Raw genomic sequence first — 21,557 nt, 5'->3', positions numbered from 1 at the left:
TTGGGGTACCAGGTGGTGGGTATTATAGAGGGCACGGCTTGCATGGAGCACTGGGTGTGGTGAAAAAATAATGAATACTGTTTTTCTGAAAATAAATAAATTGAAAAACAAAAACAAACAAAAAAAAACTTTAATGACAATTAAGGAAAACCTAAACAAATGGAGAGATATTTCATGTTTATGGATAAGAAGACTCAATATTGCCAAGATGCCAGTTCCTCCCAGCTTGATCTATAGATTCCGTGCAATCCTGATCAAAATCCCAAGAAATTATTTTGTGGATATTGGCAAACTAATTCTAAATTTACATGGAGATGCAAAAGATCCAGAATAACAAGTACAATATGAAAGGAGAAGAATAAGTTTGGAGTATTGATACTGCTCAACTTCAAGGCTTATGATAAAGCCACAGCCATTAATTCATTTTGGCATTTATAACATAATAGACACATAGATCAGTAGAAGAGAATAGAGAGCACAGAAAATGCTCATATAAATATAATCAACTAATCTTTTATAAAGGAGAAAAAGCAATACAATTGGGGCAAAGATTATCTTTTAACAAATGGTGCTAAAACAACTGGATGGGCATCCACATGCAAAGATTATAGTAGTAAATATAGACATAACTGATTCCTTTCAAAATTTTACTCAAAAAGGATAAAAAAATCTGAATGTAATATATTAAACTATAAAATTCTCAAAAGATAACACACGAGAATCTCTAGGTGACCTTGGATATAACAATGATTTTTTAAGATATAATACCAAGACCAGATCCATAATGGAAATACTTGATAAGCTGTATTTGTTAAAATTAAAAATGTCTGCTCTATGAAAGACAATGTCAAGAGAATTAGAAACAAGCCACAGATTGGGAGACCTATCTTGCAGAAGACCTACCTGATAAAGAACTATTAACCAAAATATGCAAAGAACTTTTCAAACTCAACCATAAGAAAAAAAACAAAGTTATTTTTAAGAAAAATGGGCCAAAAGGATTCTGTAAAAATTGCGAAGTAGGAAGGACCAGGAACCAGTCTTCTCGCCTGAACAACAATTGCACTGACAGAATCTGTCCAATATGACTATTTTGGAACTTAGGCATCTACTGAAGGCATGCAACTTCCAGGGAAGGATTTGGATGGTAACTTGTGGTTAACTTTAGTAAATTTCAGCTCTTACCTAATCCCTACACCTAACCATGTGGTAGGCAGATGTGCACATGTTTCTGGAACAGCTTGCACAAAATTTGCAGGAGCCAGAATGGGCTAAAAAGATCCTGAACTCCAAATATCAAGGCTCTGTGTTCTGATACTGATTACTTCTTCTAATAATAAAAGGGCAAAGAGATGGGCAACCATTGTTGCATCTACCCCAGTTGTTGCAAATTATTCCCCCTACAATTGAATTGATTTCGAGACCAGCACTCTTTTTTTACCTGATTTATTTTTCTCTTTTGGGAATCATATTTTAAAGATTAGAACTTTCAAAAATACCTGCATTTATGGGTCAAACTAGAAAAGGAAAATTCATGCTCAAGGAAAAACCCAGAAAAGACCTGAGAAGACCTTAAATTTATAGCTTAGTCTGATCCTTGACACAAAGACCGCTCATAAGCTGTTGTAACAATTTTTTAAAAAGCAAAAATAATAACTGATAAGCACTTCAACTTTTAGTATTTTGGGACCCTACTTCTGGCTCCCAGGGAAGTTATACTTTAACATTAACCAAGGTTGAAATGAGTCAGCAAAACCTCATAGGATGGGCTCTATTTCTGCCTCAGGCACACATTGTGTGTCTGCTATGTTAAAAATATAACCCAAAGGAGCATTCCAAACATAAAGATAATAAAAGGAAAAAAAAAAATAGAACAATAGCAAGGAAAAAAACCCTTCCTTGTTCCCATAAGATTTAAGTCATATAGCCTTAGACATACTAAAAACATAAGACAAAGTCTGTAAATTTCTGGAATGCCCTTCTTTATGATGATTAGTAGCTCTTCGTGTAAAAATCATATATAACCTTGCACCAAATGTTCTTTCCCTAAACCATTCTCTTTTTTGTGGAAATTGTGAGTTCCAGGCAGCTGTCATAGATTGAACTTCAATAAAACTCTTCTCCTTTCTCTTTAAAAATTTTTAGAAATATTTGTTCATTTTGCATCAATAACAAACAGTAAACTTGGGGCAGAGGGGTGGGGTGAATTTGATTCCCAGAGTTATCACATAATTACATTCAAATGTCAGTGTTCATGAGAAAATCAAAAGGTATGCAAAGAAACAGGAAATTATGGCCCATTCATAGGTAAAAGAAACTACAGTAACTGACCTGAAAAAGCCCCAATGATAGATATACTAAAAGAAGACTTTAAAAAAGCTATCTTAAAACTCTCAAACAACAAAAAGGTATAAATAAATTCATGAAAATAATGTGTAACCAATGGACATGGAAATATCAATACATAGAAAGAAAATGAACTAAAATAAATTCTGGAGGTGAAAAGTATGATAAAATAAAAATCCATAAGGGGGATTCTTAGACAGACTTGAGAAGACAGAAGGAAGAATTGGTGAACTTGAAGATCGAACAATGGAAATTACCAAATCTAAGGAACAGAAAGATAAGAACTGAAGAAAACTGAACAGAGGAACCTGTGATAATACTGTCAAGTGGGTTGACATGTGGATCATAGTTGTCCTAGAAGAGGAATAGAGAGAAAAGAGAACAGAGAATATTTGAAGAAATAATCACTGAAAACTTCCCAAATTTGATGAAAGATATAAATATAAACATCTGAGAAGCTCAGCAAATTCTGAGAAAGAGACCCACATCATGGTGAATTATACCCAAGATTTCAAAAGATAAAGACAAACGGAGCCTTTTGAAAGCAGCAAGAAAGAGCAAATAACCACCAAGAAGGTATTATCAGAAGATTTCTCATCAGCAGACAATAAGCTGATACATTAAAAACACTAAAAGGAAAAAAAAAATCAACCAAGAATCCCATACCTTACAAAACTGTCCTCCAAAAGTCAAGGAGAAATTAAAACATTCTCAGATATACAAAAACTGAGGAAGTTTGTTACCACTAAGCTTCCCTGCAAGAAATGCTCAAGGGATTCCTGCAAGGCCAAATGAAAGTACACTAGATAGTAACTTGAAACCATGTGGAGGAATCAAAATCCCAGAATAGGTAAATATAGGACATTTATAAAGGTTAATGTTATTATAATAATGGTTAGTGACTGTACTTTTTTGTTTGTACATGATTTAAGACACTAATACATTTATTTTATTTTATTTTACTTTTTAAACAATATGTTAAGACATTAATACATGTAAAGACAAAAAATTATTAATCTAAAAGCTGATGTTATTTTAATTTTGGTTTGTAACTCTAAATCTTGTTTTTTCAAACAGAATTTAAGAGATTAATACATTAAAAATCATCAGGTTTTATTTTTGTATGGAAAATATTAAAAAATGTTATTTTGTGAGCTCAACATCTAAAAGGGTGGGGATAGAACTGAAAGAAGCAGTATAGAACAACTAAACCCCACAGTAGGGGGAAAAAATAAAGATTAGAGCAGAGATAAATAAAACAGAATAGAAAAATAATAGAGAAAACCAATAAAACTAAAAGTTGGTTCTTCAAAAAGATCTAAGAAAAAAAGACAAACCTATAGCTAGATGGACTAACAACAGACTCAAATTACTAAAATGAAAAATTAAAATGAGACATTTCTACTAATTCTACAAAATAAATAATTTAAGGGAGTACTATGAAAAATTATTTGCCAAAAATCGGAATACTTGGATAAAATGAGCAAATTCCTAGAAATTTAAAATATTCCCAGTTAAAATCATGAAGAAATAGAAAGTCTAAGTAAATCTGTAGGTAGAGGGGGTGTCTGGGTGGCTCAGTGGGTTAAGCCTCTACCTTCAGCTCAGGTCATGACGTCAGGGTCCTGGGATGGACCACAGTGAGCCTGCTTCCCCCACCCCGCTCTCTCTCTGCCTCCTTGTGATCGCTGTCTGTCAAATAAATAAATAAAATCTTTAAAAAAAATCTCTAAGTAGTAATAAAAAATCTCCAAAGATAAGCCCTGAACCCAATGGATTTATTGCTAAATTCAACAAACATTTAAAGAAAAACTAATACTAATCATTCTCAAACATTTTCAAAATGTTGAAGAGGAGAGAGTACTTCCTGGCTCATTCTATAAGGTCAGCATTACCCTGATACCGAAGACAAAGATACTGCAAGAAAGAAGCTGTTTGACTTTGGATCTAACAATGATTTCTTGGATAGGACACCAAAGGGATAGGTAACAAAAGAAAAACAGACACATCAGACTTTATAAAAATTATGAAATCCTGTGCATCAAAAGATACTATCAACAGAGTAAACCGGCAATGCAAAAAATGAGAGAAACACTTGCAAGTGATAAAACTAATTCTATCAGTATGATTCAGCCTGAAAAAGGAGGTAAATCCTATAATATGATATAAAATGGGCCATGATCGTATAGTGGTTAGTAATCTTCGTCGTGATATAAAATGGATGAACCTTGAGGATATTAAGCTAAATTAAATAAACCACTCATAAAGAGACAAACACTGATGATTTCACTTAAATGTGGTACATAGAGTAATCCAAATCATGGAGACAGTAAATGGGGGTTGGCAGGGAATGCGGAGTGATCCTTTAATGGGTATGGAGTTTCAGTTTTACAAGACAGGGATGAACGATGGTAATTTTTGCACAACATTAGGAATGTATTTAATATCACTAAACTGCACACTTAAAAACTGTTAAATGGGTATGGAAGAGGAAAAAAAGTCCTCTGTCTTATTGAATTTATTTTTCTCTTTGTAAAAGTTAGCTTTGTACTGTTTATATTTAATTATATTTCCATTTTTTACCCTTTCTGATGGATACAATAGACTAATCTGAAGAGTTATATTTGTTATAAAGTAAGCTCATTGTTTTTCTTTGCTTAAGTCATAATCAATAAATAATTCACAATACGTTAAAAAATGCTCAATGGTAAATTCCATGTTATGTTTAATTTATCATAATAAAAACAACTGAAACCAAAAGAATCAAAAGACCTGAATTAACACCTCACTAGAGAAGATATACAGATGGCAAATAAGCATGTGAAAATATGTTCTGCATCATATGTCATCAGGGAAATGCGAATTAAAACAAGACACTACTACATATCTATTAGAATGGCTCAAATCCGTAACACTGACAACACCAAATGCTGGTGAGAGTGTGTAGCAACAGGAATTCTCATTTATTGCTGGTAGGAATGCAAAATGGTACTACCACTTGGGCAGATAGTTTGGCAGTTCTTCCGAAACACATACTCTAACCATATGATCCAGCAATCACACTCCTTGGGATTTACCCAAAGAACTTGTAAGCTTAAATCCAAACAAAAATCTGCATATGGATGTTTATAACATTTTTAGCAATATTTGCCAAAAGTTGAAAGCAACAAAAATATCCTTCAAGAGGTAAATGGATAAATAAGCTGAGGTACATCCAGATGATGCAGAATTATTTTGCATTAGTAAGAAATGAAGTATCAGGCCATGAAAAGATATGGAAGAAACTTATATGCATATTACCAAATCAAAAAAGTCAGTGTGAAAAGGCTACATATTGACTGATTCAAACTATATGACATTTAGGGAGGAAAAAATTATAGGGACAGTAAAAAAACAGCAGTTACTAGAGATTGGAGGAGTGGGGAGCGAAGGCATGGGTAGGCAAAACACAGAGGATTTTTAGGACGGCAAAACCACTCTGTATTGTAGTATAGCAGTACATATTAGTCATTGTACATTTGTCCAAGTCTATACAATGTACAACTTCAAGAATGAGCTGCAATATAAGCTATGGACTTTGGGAAATAATGATATGTTGATGTCAGCTGAACGACAGTAACAAATGTACCGCTTTGGTGTGTTTAATTTCCTTGTAAGCATGAAGTCTAATAAATAATTAAATAACAAAAAATGGTAATATAAAACTCAAAATTTTATCTATTAGAAATGGAATCTTAGATACCTGGAAACATTTAGATGGTTTATGTTTTTCTGTTCTGTGATTATTTGAATTTGTATAAATTTGGTCACTGTGTTTGATTCTGACTATATAAATGTTACCACAGTTTGTTCTCCTGAACATGTGGTACCGATTGTTTAAAGTTAGAACTGTCTCTCTAAACCTGTGTCTAGAATTTTGATTAAACTAACTTACCACTTAGTTCAAAGAGATAATGAACATAACCAGTTGTTTTCTTTTAGAAATAGCTGTGGACTAAATGCTGATGTTGAATTTTGCAGCTAATTGGTACCCTAATTGGTACTCTAATTGGTACAGTCAGTAATTATGGTTAAAGTCCAAATGTACCATCCAAGATTAAGTAGCACACACATTCAAGTAAAGTGCTGTTCCAAATTTTCTGTTAGGAACCCTTTCTAGTTATTCGTCATTTTAGTAGAGACAAGTATGAATACTTTTCAACATTTTTGACTATACTATCCCATTCCAAAACTGGGTATAAAGAAACATTCTTCCACAGGGGACAATATCTAGTCTCATCTGACTCTTTTCTTGAGGTTATAATTAATGGGGTAAAAGTATCTCAATCTTCCTTTAAACTTGGTGTGATAGCCAAAAAACTTGTGTCATGGAAGAATACATAGAAAAGCTATTCCTTCTTTGCTTCATTTCCTCTTTATAATTGGACCTCTGGGCAGTGAAATAAGACAGGATGGCTTGATCTATGCTTGCAATGTGAAGATGAGGTACAAAACTTCACTTTCTGCTAAGGTTATGCTAATTTTACTTCCAAGACCCTGATAATTCAGTTGTACAATTCATCTTCTATAGTGAGCAATGTGGTAGATAACCCACATTCAGAATTAATTACCATAAATCAGAAGTATATTCATTGTAGTGCTGTGAGATCTTTCATTTCCCAGGAGGAAATGTCCTATCTATAAATGAACCCTTTACAGGTTCAATTATGTCTTCTCATTTCTTTTCTCTTTTAGGCTTGGCATAACGTCTGCAATTTAGTTTTATATTTTCTTTTATACAGAAAGTATCCAACTGCTAGGAAGTAAGCCCAATTATCACTAGTGGTAGAACAAATAGAAAAATGACAGTGTTCCCCCAAACTATAAGTCTGCAGCTGCCTTTTCCTTATGACCATTTGGTTCAATTAAGCGAACATCATTTGAAATTCGTTATTGAACAAACAAAATAGTTAGATTGAAGCTGGAAAAAGAATTAAAAATGGTTCCTCTTTACCATAAAATGAGTCTTGTCTATGCCTATACATACATCTTTCTAATTGTACTACATTAATCATAGTGAATATACCAGAAATATATTGACTCTGTGTGACAAATAGCCCATACTGAAGAATTCTGAATACCTCATGCTTCCCTGTTCAATACACTTACATAGAGGAAAACTGATAAGCAAGCAATAATTATAATTTCCTTTACTACGGTCAATCTTTCTTAAGTTTTGTGACTTTCCATAAACAACTAGGCCTTGCATCTGGAAAAATTATGCAATCATGATGCAATCTTACTGACATGTCCAGCCAGATTCTTTGGATTTTAAAATGAATGTATTATCTCTAACACTAGTTAATCTAAACATTGTTGTTTTTACCTGACAAGTTATTCTTGGGATTAGTCAAAGGACATAATATTCAATGTAAATAAACCTAAAATAATCCTCTTCTTGAAGTATTACTCTTAACTTTCAGGTCTTACATAAGCCTGTGGCAGATAGATGGGGCCATGCTTGTCCTAAGGCTCAGCTTAACCATAGGACCACAGTCCACTTAATACAGCTTATTGATTCTAGTTCTCCATGAATTTGGTTTTGAAGACCTATGTAAAACTTTTTGATCCTAACATGATTCTATGGTCATAAATAGGCTCCTGCCATGGTTATAGGTTTTCTTTTTACCTTTCCCTACTAATGCTCTGCTTATCTTTTAGTCAGATGCCTCCAGAACTAATTAGTCTGAAGGGGCAAGTGAAACAATATTAACATTAACTACCCAAATTTCCTAGTCCCCTGCTCCCACCAGTGAAGAAATGTTGTAGATCCATTTCTCCAACATCTTCAATCATTTCTGCATCTGTCCACTAATAAAGGTCAAGTGACATTTTCAGTCATCCCTTATAAATATATTTTTTTTCAAATTTTAATTTAAAGTTAATGTTGAAAATGCAGACAGCCCTACCAGAGAAGTACCCTGATGTGATGGCTAGCTCACAGATTCTAGCGATAGAATCTTGTCTTCATTATTAATCAGTTATGTGATCAACTAATGTTAACCTCTCTGAGATCTGATTTCACTTTCTACAAATGTGAACAAAGCTTTTATCAAAGGGCTTTTGGAAAACATGATAAGCAGCACGTGACACAGAATAGGAGTTCATTTATCAGTTCTTTACCTGCTCTTTGTTACAATAAATATTCAGTAAGTTCAAGCTAACATAGAACAATATCTGTCAAATCCAACTGCTAGTATCTTTGGGCAGATGAGAAAATAAATGTTCACTGATAACCATAAACACCATATTCCACATCTATTTCTCAGTATTTAATGCTAGATGTAAAATCTTACATATTTTCCATTAGTAGTTTCAAATTCATTTACTGAATAACATATATCATGATTTAGCTGTACTTTTTTAAAATGGAAACCTTTCAATTTTTTCATTTTTTCCCCTTTTTCTTTCTGCATGTTCCTAAAATACTGTCTTATAACCTTCTCTCCAGTCTTAAAGGAAGACATGTCTCACTTTTCCTCAAAGTCAAATCCCATCCCACTTGCCTATATATTGCTCTATCAAATTTGTCTCTATTTCCTGCAACAGTAATAATTTCTTCTCCTCTGACTTCTCTTCAGTTTACAAAGAATGATCAAAAATCAACTATCTGGCACTTACAACAAGTGATGAACACAGGGTGTTGTATATAAGTGATGAATCACTAAATTATACTCCTGAAACCAATAGTGTACTGTATGTTAACTAGAATTTAAATAAAAATATGGAAGAAAAAATATTTTTTTTTTCAAACGACCACCCAATCTTTCTTCTTTTCTTCATCATTAACTGGAAGAGGAATCACTTCATGGTTCCATGTCCTTGTTATCTCAAGACATCCCTTAATGCCAGTGCCCTCTGGCATTCTACTGCATCACCCTTGGTTAGTCACTAGTAACTGTGTAAGTGCTAAATCTATTGGTCACTTTTATTCAGACCTTGCCCTATTTATCTTGAAACACTTAATTCTGTTGACTTCTTTAGTTCTTTCTGTCCTTGTCTTCCAAGACAGCACACTTAGCTAATTCTCCTTCTAACTCTGGTCATTCCTTCCCTTTCTTGATCACAGGCTTCTTCTCTTACGGAGAACTATTAAATATCAGTGCTTCTTATGAGACTAATTTTAGTTCTCTCTTTTCTCAAGATCTCTGTAAATGAGATAGTGACCTCATCTACTTGCATGACCTCAACTACTCTTTGTATGTGGATAGCGGCTATGAGAGTACTATCTCTGCATATTAACCTCTCTTCTCAGTCCACAGTAGATTTTCAATTTCCTGGTCTACTAAAGGCATTTTACACTTAACATGCTCAAAATTGAACTCATTGTATAACCTCATTTCCATTCCCATTCCTCACTACTTCTCCTCCTACAAAATTCTCTATTTAAATAATGTTGTCACTATACATACATTCTCTGTGGTAAGTTCTTTTGAAGCAGCCTGGATATTTTCTCCTCTCTTCCTTCTCATTGCACATTTAATTGGTAACATTACGGTATCGATTCTACTTCAAATTATCTCCTGAATTTTCTGTTTCTTTACCATCCCTGTTGCTACTATCTCATGGCATTATTGGAACTATTGCAACAGACTCCCAAAGGGTTTTCTTTTATTCTAGTTCTCCTTTTTACTGCCATGTGAATTATTAAAATAAATAAGCAAATCTTTTTGGGTTCTTCCTTTACCTAAAACATTCTACTCTCTTCTTTTAATTTTTTAAATTTTTTTATTATGTTATGTTAGTCATCATACAATACATCACTAGTTTTGATGTAGTGTTCCATGATTTATTGTTTTCATATAATACCCAGTGCTCCATGCAACCCATGCCCTCCTTAATACCCACCACAAGGCTCACCCATTCCCCCACCCCACTTCCTTCTAAAATCTTCAGTGTTTGGGTCAACCAGGAAATCAAAGAAAAACTTAAGCAATTCATGGAAACCAATGAAAATGAAGACATATTGACCCAAAAACCTATGGGATACAGCAAAGGCGGTCCTAAGGGGGAAATACATAGCCAGCCAAACTTCACTCAAAAAAAAGAAAAAAAAATTCCCAAATATACAAACTATCTTTACACCTTAAAGATCTGGAGAATCAACAACAAATTAAAACCTAACTCATGCACAAGAAGGGAAATAATTAAGATTAGAGCAGAGATCCATGAATTAGAACCCAGAAATACAGTAGAACACATTAACAAAACTAGAAGCTGTTCTTTGAAAGAATTAATAAGATCGATAAACCCCTGGCCAGACTTACTACTCTATATTGTATGTGAGCATGTACTCTGGTGTGTTCAACTGTCTGGTGGTAATAAGCTTGTTGTCCCGGCTCTTGTACTCTATTTTGTTACCAGATGAGTCTGGTTGGGTCATAAATTATCCCATTAGCAATAAGGCAAAGACCAAACCCCTTAGCATCATCTACATGACGCTCCTTCATAATTTTGCCACCACCAGTATCTCAATCTAATCTCTAACTCTTCCCACTCTATATCCCAAACTCTAGTCCTACTGGAATAATCACAAAATTCATCATGTGCATTCACAATTCTGAGTCATTGTATATTACATCCTCTGATGGACATATATACTACCAACATTTTTTTTCCATTTCTCAATATCATTCAAATGAAACATGTTCTGTAGAGCCTTTCTTGACTCTCATAGGACAATTAAGTTGTTCACTTCTTAATGTTCATTGGGTCCTTGTTCATTCTCTTATTTTAATCTGAATCATAATTTACTATATTTGTCATTCTGCTACTATACTGTGAAATTCTTAAGGACAGGGGCTGTGTTTCATTTATGTTTGATCTCTGTGCTTAGTACAATGACTGACAAATACATGCTCGAAAATTGAAAATGAATGGATGAATAAAGGTATTGACCACAGGTCTTAAGGCTGTCAAGTTTCCTGATATTTAAAAGCTTTTTAGGGGCACCTGGGTGGCTCAGTGGTTAAGCCTCTGCCTTCGACTCAGGTCAGGATCTCAGGGTCCTAGGATTGAGCCCCATATTAGGCTTTCTGCTGGGCAGGGAGCCTGCTTCCCCCTCTTTCTGCCTGAATCTCTGCCTACCTGTGGTCTCTCTCTCTCTGTCAAATAAATAAATAAAATCTTAAAAAAAAAAAGCTTTTTAGTTTTGAAAAGTTTGGACCAAATTTTATGTGCTATTTCCATGTAAAAATGACCCAGTCACCGTGTGTTTAGTTATTATCTCACCACCCCCTTTTCCTCCTCAGAAAATACTATAATATTTATAATCACCACTATAAAATTTTAGTGTTAAATTATAAATGTGTCTCAAGCTTACAGCTTGCCAGATTGTGGACAAATTTATAATTTTTCTATTCAACCAATGTTTATGAAGACTAGTTATGTTGGACACATGGAAGGCAAGTATTCAGTGCATTATCATTTGTGGCAGGGTTATATTCAAAATCCAAGCCATTGAAAATTTTCATTTTTTTAAAAGATTTTGATACAATTTATTTATTTGAGACAGGGAGAGAATGAGCCTGAGGTAGGGGCAGAGGTAGAGGCAGAAGCAGACTTCTTGCTGAGCAAGGAACCTACAGTGGGCTCAATCCCAGGACTCTGTGATCATGACCTGAGCTGAAGGTAGACGTTTAACCAACTGAGCCACCAAGGTGCCCCAAGAATTTTCAGTTATTTTTAAGTCTAAATGATCATGGACAGATACAGTGGCTAAGCATAAAATATATTAATAAAATGGGTAATCAAAATGCCATTGTGAAACAAATCTGTATTTAAAATGATTTATATTTGTAGTAATTTGGTGAGTACCAACAAAATAATATGTAATGCTGAAGATACTTCTAAGAGACATATTTGTATATTTTTTTTCCCTTCAAGATGTGAGTAAAATAAGTATTTCACATTCAACCAGTAAACAAGAGTTTGGGAAACAACTTTGACATTTCACTCTAGTAAGAAGGTGTTAGTGCACCAGTGAAAATGAGTCCATTTATTTGTTCTCAGATGCTTTTGAAAGCATTGCTTTATTTTATTTATTTATTTTTTCTTCAATCTTAACTTTCCCATCTGCTTTCCAAACTTTGAAGCAAAATGTTCGGAGGCAAAGTGAGACTGCCTAGTAGGAACCTATAATGGTGAAATGTACACAAGATTTCCCATTAAGATTTTCTAGCTATTTCTCAGCAACTTTTAGCTTTATATGGACAAAGCAATAAATGAAGAGTTCAGTCAGACCAATCTGTTTCTTCTCACCCCAGTATTCTGTATTATAAAAGGATTGTTTGGAATGATTTCTAAACATACTTCAAACTTGTTTACACTGTGATCTGAATTTTTTCCTTGGTTTCTTCCACTAGTTTTCTAGTTTACTTACTATAACTACATTTCCCAAATGTCAGAAAATGTTCTTTCATTGGGGAAAATTATAAAGTTATTGATCTTTATAACATTCCCCATAGTTTTTAATGCTTTTAGACTCCCATCTGGGAAAATCCTATCTTGAAAGAGAATGTGTGTGTGTGTGTATAATTTAGATATTTATATAGGTCTGTAACATGCTATGCTACATTATGCTATGCTATGCTCTGCTATGTTTATAATCACTTTACTCTGACCCATTCTGGAATTTGTCCAGTCATGATATCCTTAATTTAATGCTTTCTTGAACACTTTCATATAAACTTTCCCAGTACAACGCTCATAATGAATACTATATTTATTTATTAATCTGAGAGAGAGAACGGGGGGGGGGGAAGGGGGAGAAGGGGGGAGAGAGAGAGAGAGAGACTCTCCAGCAGAATCTGTGCTGAGTGAGGAGCCAGGGCTGAGCTTGATCCCAGAACCCTGAAATCATGACCTGAGCTGAGCCGAAATCAACGGTCTGAGGCTTAACTGACTGAGATACTTCGGCACCTTTCATGATGAATACTTTAAAACCATGTTACCACCTAAGCATCTCCACAGTTATTAACTAGCATTTAGTCTTTACTATGGTATATCTGTGTACATAAGATAAAACCTGAAAAAATGTGTAAGAAAGGAAATTATCAAACAGTAAGATGGTTACACTTTCATTGTTAATTATAATTGAATTAATGAGTCTTTAATTACGAAAATTATTGTCTGACATTAAGACATAATGCCATATGATTTAATTCATAGAAACAAAACAGATGAACATAGAGGATGGGAAAAAATAGAAGGAATTAAGCCATAAGAGACTTTTAACTGTAGAGAACAAGCTGAGGGTTGACAGAGAGGAAGTAGGTGGGGGTGATGAGCTAAATGGGTGATGAATATTAAGGAGACCACTTGTGATGATGCTGGGTACTGTACGTAGGTGATGAGTTACTAAATTCTACTTCTGAAACCAATATTATACTATACGTTAACTAAAATTTAAATAAAAATTTGAAAAAAAAAAGACACAATATGCTTGAATTTTATCAGTAAGTTAAATGAATGCTTTGTATTTCCTGGTAGCATTGTCATGAAAGCACAGTTCACTCAAACTGTGAATAGTGGGATAGCAAGCAGTTGCCCTCTAGAGCCCAAATGCAAATGGAATTTTCATTTTCAAATAGTATGTATTTCCTGTTAATGTCATGCAAATGTGTACCCAGATATATACACATGGTAAAGATGACTTGGTTGATAAGACAAGTTAAGCAGTTGACAATTTTTTTTTTTATGTATCAAGCAGTAAATCTACTTGATCTTTATTAACCATTTGTTAATAATCTTAATTATCTTCTTTTTAACTCCTTGCATTTTACAATTATGTTTGATCATTACAAGTCTTAAATTTTCATCTTAGGGAGCCAAACAGTTAATGGTTTTGTATGAAACCTCCTTCAATCAAAGCACAGATTTTGGCATGAACAATAAAAGTAAGCATTTGGAAGTGATGTATAAACATGGGAAATTGGTTTGATAACTTATTTTCCCAATGATGAAAATTATAACATCATTCATGTAGGCAGTCATGAAATTTTGTGTGCCAAGTACTCTTCTGTGCTGTAGTGACAAGACATAATCGTTCCCATCAGTGAGCTTACATCATAAAATTTTAAAATAAGAAGTGATCATAGAAATCATCTAGTGAAGGGGAACCTGGGTGGCTCAGTGGGTTAAGCATCTGCCTCATGGTCATGGTCATGGTGATGATCATGGTCAGCTCAGGTCACGATCCCAGGGTCCTAGGATCCAGTCCCTCATCAGGCTCTCAGCAGAGAGCCTGCTTCTTTCTCTCCCTCTGCTGCTTTCCCTGCTTGTGCTCTCTCTCCTTCTCTCTGTGTGTCAAATAAATAAATAAAATCTTTAAAACACGAAAAGAAATCATCTAGTGCATTCTCTGTGTATCACAGTGTAAAAAAGTGAAAACCAAGATGTGTTAACCACCAAAGAACACACAAATAGTGGCAAAGATGACTCAATGGCATACATTAGTGAGTGCTTTCTACAAAATATATATTACTTCCTAAAATTTGGTTTGTACCAGTTCCTTTAAAAAGGTAATACATACTGTCAATATTTGAAAATAAAATCACTTGTGATAGTATTTACATAACACTGAATCATGAGTACCTGAGACCTTTTTATTATATAAATATCCTTAAAGATATTTTTATTATATAAGGATATATAAATATCCTTTAAGAAAGAAACTTTTTTTTTTTTCAAAATGTGGAGACTTTTTATAAGGTGGCCTTTTAAGTGGGAAATGTAAGTGACTGCTTTCCTTAAAACTAAATGCAATCATAAAGAAATTTCAGGATTTCATGTCCCTGAGGATAATGCCACCAACAGAGGTGGAAATAACTTGGTTCCTTGAATAATTGCTAGAAAACAACTTAACCTTTTGCTCCGGAAATTCATTAGAGATTTTGATTAGGTTTTAACATATCAATAACATAAATCAGTACTTCTTTGGAAGACCTGATTTTACAGTATGTTATTAACTTGTTAATATTATGTTATAATATTTGAGATACACTGCAATAAGCAACTATGAAGTATATAAATTTTTTACACTTTCCATATTAACTCTTTCCCTGTTTTGTTATCTTGAGGTTAATTTGGAATTGAAGTTTATCCATTAAAGTCACCTTTTTCAGATGTTGAGGAAAAAACCTCTCTTCTTTGGGAATAATCATAAATTTAAAGATTTTTATAATATTTTATAATATTTCTCCTTAATTTTTATATTCTTAGTTTTATTTGGAAAAAAATTCCATTTCAAGGAGGATTTTGTGTATGTGTATGTACATGTATGAATGTAATATATATATGCATATAACATTAATTCCTGTTTCATAAATTTCTTGATTTTAAATTCAGTTATTTAACCTAATATATCCTTTATGACTACTTTATTATTAACATGTATTCTTGTCTGTAAAGGTTTTTCAGTCTACCAAGTGCAGTGAACGAAGTGAAATGTGTGACTCCATCTCTATAGTAGACTCATGAAGGTTTGCTTTACCTACGAGATGAGGGACCTTTTCCTATGCTAGGGAAGACTGAAGGAAAATAATGATATGGAAAAGTTTTTAAAACATTTCTTTCTAAAAACATTTCTATTTAAAAACTCAGTAATGATCACATAATATTTTATTTGCTCTTCTACATCTTATCTGTCTCACTTAACATAATCTTATACACTTGAAATATCTCCAAGTTAATTGAGGCATGACTTGTTCCTTATCCCTGTTCTGTACTAGAAGACTTCAATGTCAACAAATTAAAATTATTTGTCCAGGGTCAACTCTGCACTTTCCCCAGGATGTAGAAAGCTTTACGATTTATCATTAGGTGACTGAGAAGAAAAAACACGTAACAGATTTTCTTTTAGTTTACTGAGGGAGTATTTTTTAAGTAACCTTTAAATTTAAGTAAAGTTGTAGATTTACAGAAAGATTACAAAGAAAGTTCAAAGATTCCTATATACCCCACATTCACTTTCTCTTCATGTTATTGTCTTATACTAGTGTGTAAATATGGTATTCTTGTCACAATTAATGAACCAATGTTGACACATTATAATTAACTAAAATCCATACTTTATCCTGACTGCCTTAGTTTTTGCCCAACATCCTTTTCCTCTTCCAGGACTCCATCCAAGATACTATATTACATTTAGTAGCCTTATCTCTTTTGGTTCCTCTTGGCTGCAAGAATTTCTCAGACTCATCTTATTTTAGAAGACGTTGGCAGTTTTGAGGAATACTGGTCAGGTATAGTGTAGATGCCACTTTACTAGAATTTGTTAAAATTTTCCACTATAAAGTTACTCTTTTTTCCTCCTTTTGCATAATGTGTGCTTTAGAAGGAAGACACTATCCACAGCCCACACTGAAGGAGCAGGGAGTCGTATTTCACCTTCTTGAAAGCAAAGTATGTACATACCTTATTTTTTTTTTCTTCCAATTTATTTTTGTACATACATTATTGAGAATCCTTTTATATGGGAGATTTTCCCATTCTTAATAATTAATTAATTAATTAATATGAATTAATTAATATGAATAAGTAATTGTACTTATTCATATTAACATATTACTTATTCATATTAACATAGATTTTAAAATATTTTATACCTTGCGTGATAAATTAACATTATATTATTTACTTTGGTGAAAACATTATTCTAGGTTTGTCTATTGGGAACTCTTGCATTCCTTGTTCCTTTGGCATACCCCATTGTTATGGGTTTTTAAGTTCTCCTTTCCTTCTTACACTTCAAAGTGCGCTGGATTCATCCTATATTTTTCCTTTCCCAGGCCTAGAGTCACTCATTTCTCCAAGGAGAGCTTTTCATTGGAAAATGCTATTGGAAACCAGACCTGGGAGTAAGGTATGCCTATTGTTACCTTGTTGTTGTTACTTTGTTATTATTTCCAGGCCCCCTAAGCTGACAAAGAAAGAACATAACACGTATATTCCAACCTGTATATACACACACACTTATGATTATTTCTATATGTAACCATCTGTGTTTATGTTATAATAAACATGAGTTCATATTTGAAGAGGCAGTTTTTAAAGTATGTTCCCCATACTCTATTCATTTGGTAAGTATGTATTTAAAAATTATGATAAAATAAGGCAGTTATGAATCTGAATACTTTGACATTTATCAAAAAAATGTGAAATGAAATATTAGCTATTAAAGTAAAACTAAGGTCTAATTAGTTCAGTATTTGTATTAGTGAAACTTGAGAAGGTAAATAATGTATTATTCAGTTCAAATTTGATTTCTTTATTAACCTAACCCAAAACAGAAATCAATAATTTTCTTTTATCCAGGATTTTAATTTCCTAAACATAAGCCTTGTTGTTCACCATGAAACACTGAGGAGGTAAGAAAAGAAAATCTGTCCTCCAGAGCAGATATTACTGGAAAATTTCTAAATTTCATTTAACAAATTTGGCAAGAGAATTATTCTAATTAACAGCTTCTACTGAAAACATGCATATCATTTTTTTTCATATTTATAGAGCTGAAGGCAAAATGTTGTCAGAAGAATAATGTATATTCTAATAACAACACAAGGAGTAAAAGGAGAGACTCTTTCAAGCTTACTCCATTTTTTTTTTCTGTGCTATTTTTTCCTGGAAATAAAATGTAATTGTCATTTCTCTCACACAAGAATTTATCCCTGGTACTTAAAGAAATATACAATATAGTTCTAGATATTTTAAAATGATAGCTGTTGAAGAGAAAACATTTGTTTCAGAAATGTATCTACAACCAAATAACTATTTGAAATATATACCTTTATAAGAGGATCTGTGCTCAAACAACAAAAGTCCGTATCAAGAGGCTAATGAGGAATCTCTGTCGTTCTTGGATTCTTCCGAAGGGAAAAACTGACTTTTCTCTAAGGAGTAGTTATATTTTATTGTATAACCAGATGGTATTGTGTGTCATGAAATAAAATAGAAAACCACAAGGTTTACTGTAGATGGAGGCTGATTCTTTGAAACATTTCCTCACCACCAGAGTTTGGAACACCAAGCTTGTGGGTGGCTTTCGTGCATGATGCGACTTTGATCAGGGCTCCTCCAGAAGGTGATTCAAAAGTAATGCTCTACTCTAGGCCTTGCTGATAACAATATTTTTATGTTTCCAAGACTCAGTTATTAGCATATGAACACTTATGGCCTAAGTCCTGAGATTGGATTAAGAGTCTGAAAATTAAATTTTAAAAAACTTATTAACATTAGATGGCACTTCTTTTTCTGTTTTTTTTTTTTTTTTTTTTTTTTTTTTACTGTTTGTTTGTTTGTTTTTGTTTTGTTTTGTTTTGTTGGTAATAAGGACTCAGATGATCTCATTGGACACATTATCAGCTCTGAGTTCAATACCTAAAGTATTAGACTACCAATCATGATCAGTTAATGGGGTCTAGAGTTATGAAACAAAATAAATTCTATGATTAATACAAGGGCTATAAAAATCTCTAGACTGCTGGTTCTGCATCATGAACTTGGACTCATATTAGACTTCAGGTTTATATTCTGAGTTTACCATTTTGACTTTATGTCTCCTTGAGACAAATGTTCTTGCATGACCTCTAATTATTGTACTGCCAGTGGAACCTAGGAAACGGACATCATTAGCTGTCTTGCCTGGATAATTAAGAAATAAGTTCAGAGGGATAATTGCTGCATCATTATTTCTCTTTACCTTCTGACAAATTAGATTTTTTTTAATAATTGAGTTGACCATATGTTCAAATCTATGCAATTAACAACACATTATTTCAATTTAAAAATGTGTACACACATATATGCTATGATTTTTCATCATCCTACTTTTACACCTTGGGCAGGTGATAAGGATGGGGTGAGTGAAATTTAAGTCATTTTCGCACCAGTGTTGTTGTTGTTCCATTCACCTCCTGGGATTTATGTCTACATTTGTGAATAGAAAAAATGCAGAATGGAGAGCACCAAGGCTTTTAAATGTGGCTTTGAATGCTTTTGAGATTTAAAATAAAGAAGTTTTTGTGTTATCCTATTGCTCCCTAAAGGACACATGTAGATGAATCAAGACAATACAGATATGAATATGAACGAATTTTACATTGCCTTTGATTGTCCTAGCAGGAGTCCTAATACAAATCTTAACATTAAGTGATGGGGAAGTTCTGGAAGATACCAAAGTGTCCTATGAGACAGCTTTATCTAAAACAATTAGTGTTAAGACCTTAAATTGGTGCCAGGCTTTAAGACTTTCATAAACGTTCAAACCTCTGCACCTTTAAGCACACAGACTTTGAGAACACATTTCTTCCTGAAATAGTTCTACAAAAGTTAAAATCTACTGCATGTTAGTATCTCCTTCTGGCTTTAGACTGTAATGACATGGATATTAGTCAGCTGCCAGGCTCTCCAAATTTCTCCACGAGTTGCCCCTTCACCTCCAGAGCCTCCTGAGTCTCTTACCAAAGATTCAGAAATTCACTGTTAATTGTAAGCCCAGAATCAGATCAAGACTTTTGATGGGAAAAAGATAATAAAAAAGTTTCCATCTTTTTGCTATCTTTACAGGAAAGAATATGCAGAGACAGGCATATGGCTTGGGGTGTTATGAGCATATTGAAGAAGTAGAACAAGATGAATAAAAAACCAGAAGAGGGGCAAGGTCTTGCCTTCTCCCACTATCTCAGGATGAGCATTTTTAATCCACAGCAAGGTGAAATAACAGATGTACCAAAATCCAAATACATGTAGCCAAAGCTAATCTAGTATTTTTGGTTATTATACTTTAGGGAACATCTACCAAAAAATCTCATAGAATGGAATGCAGAGCTGTTCCTACCAGCTCCCCCAGAAAGGTATAAAAATCATTAACCTTAATAAAAGAAGTTGTAAGTGAGAGATATTCATGATTGCAAACTATCACCAGAATACTTCATTATCATAAAAGATAATAGAATTCAATATTGATGTCTGGGTAGGGAATTTTAGAATGTTTCCTTTCACCAGTAAGTAGAATAAGAAGAAATACTGGGAAATTCAAAGTAAAGAGATGAAAATAAAGGATTAATATAAGAGTTAGGTTAGGGTTAACATAAGGTGCTGGCAGTGGGATATTGAGCTATCTTCTCAATTACAGTTATAATAGCTTAGTCAGTTAGTTACATACCCTATAAAACACTCTTCTGTTTTATTTTACTTTTTTAAAGATTTGTTTGTTTGTTTGTTTATTTGACAGACAGGGATCACAAGTAGGCAGAGAGGCAGGCAGAGAGAGGGAAGCAGGTTCCCTGCTGAGCAGAGAGCCTGATGTAGGACTCCATCCCAGGACCCTGGGATCATGACCTGAGCCGAAGACAGAGGATTTAACCCACTGAGCCACCCAGACACCCCACTCTTCTGTTTTAAAGAATTCAAAAACTACCTTAAGGTTGTTATTTGTCCTAGCCAATGCTTGGCACTTAGTAGATGCTTAGTGATAAGATTAAATAAATTAGTTATTTAGAATGTGAGTAACAATGGATGAGTAAAAGTCAAGCCCCAATGTTTAATCCCAGGGAATGGGGAGAGTAAAATGTTAATGACAGAAAGACTACAGCAAGTTTGAACTTGGGAAATGGATAAATTTGGTATTAAACAAGCTGTTAATGTAAAAGCTGCAGAAATACAGTTTAAAGAAAACCAAATGTGAGCAAAGTTTTATCTTAATTCTTTTGGTTCTCCATGGTATCTCATAAAGTGTTAAATATCCTTCATAGATGAGGAGATTGGGATATATGCTGATTACTGGGATTGTCTCTTTCTAATCCTCAGACATTTCTTTTCTTTATAACTTTTTTAAAAGAAAAAACTAGATTCAATTTCTTCTGTACATTTTAACTTCCATGGTGGATAGTTCTATCCACATACATAGAAAAAGTCAAAAGTTGTAAAAGGCAAGATACTGGCTTAACTGGGACAGAGAAGCTAAAGGAATATTTAATTAAGAGATGTCTAATAGCCATGTCCATTGACTTTTTTGGAAGGTTGCAGAGGGAACTTGAAGTGTTTTGTGGTGCTGCAAAGATTATGATAACCAAATCAGTAGAGGAACAATAAAGAAGCTGAAGCAGGAGAGGAAAGATAAGGATTATGGAAGGGAAGACAGCAGCATTTAAAAAGAAGAAAAATTCCCTTAG

General features: G+C 33.6%; 1 protein-coding gene across 37 annotated transcripts in view; it reads right to left on the bottom strand.

Moving 5' to 3' along the window:
• The window catches only part of PTPRD (protein tyrosine phosphatase receptor type D), a 2,250,073-nt gene that overhangs the window by 928,478 nt on the left and 1,300,038 nt on the right, over positions 1–21,557 (bottom strand). The window contains exon 1 of one of the 37 annotated variants that reach the window (XM_044265658.1): positions 18,171–18,601. The exons of the other annotated variants lie outside the window; for them this stretch is intronic. The gene's annotated coding sequence lies outside the window, so the exon portion shown is untranslated. Of the gene's footprint in view, positions 1–18,170; positions 18,602–21,557 lie in introns of those variants that run through there. 37 annotated transcript variants of the gene reach the window in all.

This window comes from Neovison vison, chromosome 9 (genome assembly GCF_020171115.1).
Source record: "Neovison vison isolate M4711 chromosome 9, ASM_NN_V1, whole genome shotgun sequence".
NCBI classification, from domain to species: Eukaryota; Metazoa; Chordata; class Mammalia; order Carnivora; family Mustelidae; genus Neogale; species Neogale vison.
This window is presented reverse-complemented; position numbering and strand designations above follow the sequence as displayed.